The following is a 3499-nucleotide window of genomic DNA, read 5'->3' on the forward strand; positions in this document are numbered from 1 at the left end:
CGCCCCGCCGCCGCCGCCGCCCAATCCCCGCCGGGCCCGCCCGGGAGCACGCGGGGCGGCCGCGCACGAGGTTTCTGGGCACTTCTGGTTTCGTGGAAACCAGCCCGGCCCTTGGGCCCGCGTGCGTCCGGCCTTCCCGCTGCGCCAACAGCACACAGGAGCCGCATCGCACCGGGTTGTTATTATTTTTTATTAAGATCAAAATATTCGTCCCACTATGAACTGGCTGTGTCACAATAAATAACAATAACTTACGTTCGTTCGGCAAAGGCCCACACACTCTGTCCTTCGTCGAATGATAATTTAAGACCTTTTCAAGGAAAGTCTCGTTTCTACTTTTTCCCGGCAATCATGCGCTTTGGGGCGTTTTGAGTGTGCCTGGGGTTCTTCCCTTCCTCTTCCCCACCCGAGCCCGGGCCAAGCCGCCTGGGGGGCGCGGGGNAGGCGTCCCGGCTGCGGCGGCCGCGCAGCTAAGGGACTCGTCAAATGTTTATGAAATTTCCCGAGAAACGCTTCACAAAAGAATAGGCTTCTTATCTGGTCGGAAACTTGCCAAAAAGCCGTAAATAACTGAGACAGCTGTGATTAACTCCCAGAAACCGTACCAGAATTGGACAGTAAACGTTTAGTGGAACGGTCGCGCTGCCCCCACTCGTCCCGGGGAGGAGGGGACTGAGAGCCGCCGGGCGCCCCCACCCCGGGAGCCCGCCGCGGTCCCGGCTCTCAGGTCCTCTGACGCGCGCTCCAGCTCTCCTGGGTTCTACGACTTCCAGACCCTCCCAGGACCGGGGGGTCGCGACGCCCAGGTGAGCGCGGGCACATCTCGTCCCAACGTGCGGGGACGCAGCGGCAGAACGGGGCGGCGGCCGCCTCCCGGGGCTCCCGCGGCTCAGGCGCCACAGGAGGGGCACGCCGGGCCGAGGCGAAAGACCCCCGCTGGGTCCAGCCCGTGCAGCCGACGGTGCGACTGGACACGGCGGGCAAAAGCAACCATTTCGCCCGGGCTTTAGAGCCCAGAATTGGAGTCAAATAGGAAGAAGCTGCCCGAGGCCCCAAAGCAGAGACTTTGAGCGCCCAACTCCATTGCGCAACCGAATTTCCTGCTCCGGGCAGCAGTTCGCTTCCCCGGGAGCTCTGCTGGGCCCGTCACCCCGGACAGGATGTCGGAGTCGCTCGAGCCCTCCAGACACTGGCAGTCGGGGGCTCTGTGACCTCGAACCCTGGCCCTGGTCCCCGTTGAGTTTAGAACTGGACCCCGGCCTCCCCTAACGCCCCTTCCTTCCTTCACCAGCGCAGCTGGTAAAACCACCTAGGTCATTCCATCCAGGGCTCTTTGCCACACTCCCGGAAGTCTTGGGTCTAGATCATCCGGGAAGAAATTACTTCTCACCACCCCTATTCTTCTACTTCCCTCCCCCGGCCCCTCCCTACCCACCCCACCCTCACGTCCTAACACTGGGGTCTCCTGTCTTCTGTACACAAAGCACACCTTAATTAAACATCCTGGTTCGCACTGGGCTCCCGCGCTCACTCCTTGATCCACTCTCCCGCCAGCTGCTGACCTCCGTGACCAGGAGGTACCGTGGCCGAAGGCTGGACTCGCCTAGCACTGCCACCTCTCTGGCAGGATTGCTGCTGGGGACCCAAACGTGCTTCACAGACTGAGCCGCTCCCCACCTAACTCCGCATCTGCATCCCAGTGGAGCATTTCCTTCTACTCTTTCTTGCTCCCATTCCTACTCTCAGTCTAGCTCTGTTTATCTGCATCTTCCATGCTCAGTCTCCATCAACAAGGTGCTGGTCTGTAATTGGTCACACGATCGTCATTATTGCACTGAATCCCAGTATTTTCAGGAAAGTTTACGTTTACATCAATCAGACCCATATTTGAAAGCCTCTAATCTTCCCCACATCAGCTTAATAAACTCTGCATTTCCTGCTTTTATCACAAGTCCACTGGGAACTTCTCTGCAAATAGTTATTCGTCCATTGTTTCCTCTCTCCAGCACACTGCTACTCAGCTAACTCTCTTGCTTTCTTTAGTGAACACTCATATGGGAAAATACAGCTAACTAAATGTGTGGCAGTTTACGTCCCCCCTAAGCAGCAGTGACAGAATCTCAAATTTAGAGAACAATCTTAGACAATGTCTCATTTAAATCCAGTATTTGCAGCTCTAACAAAATTGAGCTTTAAGTTATTCTATATTCAAAACTGAGGCTGCTTTCTGTTTCACAACCCATTAAATATTAAAGTTCATTGGGAATACTGCCACAGGGATTCTGAATTTCCCAGAATTACGCAGTCTTACAATATGAATTAAATGTTGTGGTATAACAGCCATAAATTTTTCCATCTCTAGAATCCCTTTCCTGCCTCGCTTACATAGAACTATCCAAATTGTTATATAAATATTCTGAGAAAATCTTCTTCAAAAGTTAATCTAGCTAAATAACTCTCATTTTCCTCTTTCACTGAATTTTTAGTACACAACTGTGTATCTAACATTAAAAGTTCAGTAAGCATAAAATACAACACTTGTAATTGTTGCAGGTAATTTAATTTAGAGGGAAATCCCTACTGCATTACAGAGGATGTTTAAAGATGACCTGGGAACCAGTAAAGCTGATATTTGTTAATGTAACTAACCAATTGTAGATCTGACACCTCACTAGGGACCATTATAATAAGGCTTCAGAATTAAACCCTTTCTGTGGAAACCCACATAGAAAACTGTGTCCCCCTTTGGGTGGCTAGCAAGTACAGGAGAGAAAAGTTTGTGAAATACAAAGAGACGGGCATCTTAATACACAGTAACCACTTTCATCAGGGTAATTTCCCAATACTGAAAAAAAAAAAAAAGACACACTCATAAATATCACAAAGAAGAATTAGATTTTTGATTTACAATGATGAGGGAAGATATCATTGTAATTAGATAGGTAGATGTTTCCATTCCTAGCATTAAAATACTGCAGTATGTCAAAAGCAAAAATTCAGAGCTAATTAACCATTAATGATATTCTTTATTCAAAAACCTGTTTCCTTCTTAATAAAAACATGAGAAAACCCGATATTCTGGATAAATCAAAAATTTTCTACAGTAAGATTTACTGGAAGTTCCGTCCCCTATCCAATCACCAACCAGACGGTAAAAGGAGAAGTCTGTATTTCTGTGTGGGAGGGAATGGTCTAAGTTAAGGGAGGGAAGCCTCAAAGAACCCAGCCCTGATTATTAAAGCCGTTTCTGGGCACTTGAGAGGTAAAGCTGGTCCTCATTAACCCTGCATATCTCTTCCCTTATCTCTAAGTTTGCAGCACCACTTCCTAAATCCCGAAGAAGGGGAACGTTCCCTCTAGTATTTGTGCTAGCATCACCTTGACTTTCAGGAAGTAAAATATAAACGAGGCTCAATTTTCCCACCTCCCGTTTTCTTTTTAATAATTACCAGCAAGCCTTCCATCTCTAATTGGGGTTGGGGGAGAGTGGGTGTGTGTG

Source organism: Galeopterus variegatus, unplaced genomic scaffold, assembly GCF_000696425.1.
Source record: "Galeopterus variegatus unplaced genomic scaffold, G_variegatus-3.0.2 Scaffold1012, whole genome shotgun sequence".
Classification (NCBI taxonomy): Eukaryota; Metazoa; Chordata; class Mammalia; order Dermoptera; family Cynocephalidae; genus Galeopterus; species Galeopterus variegatus.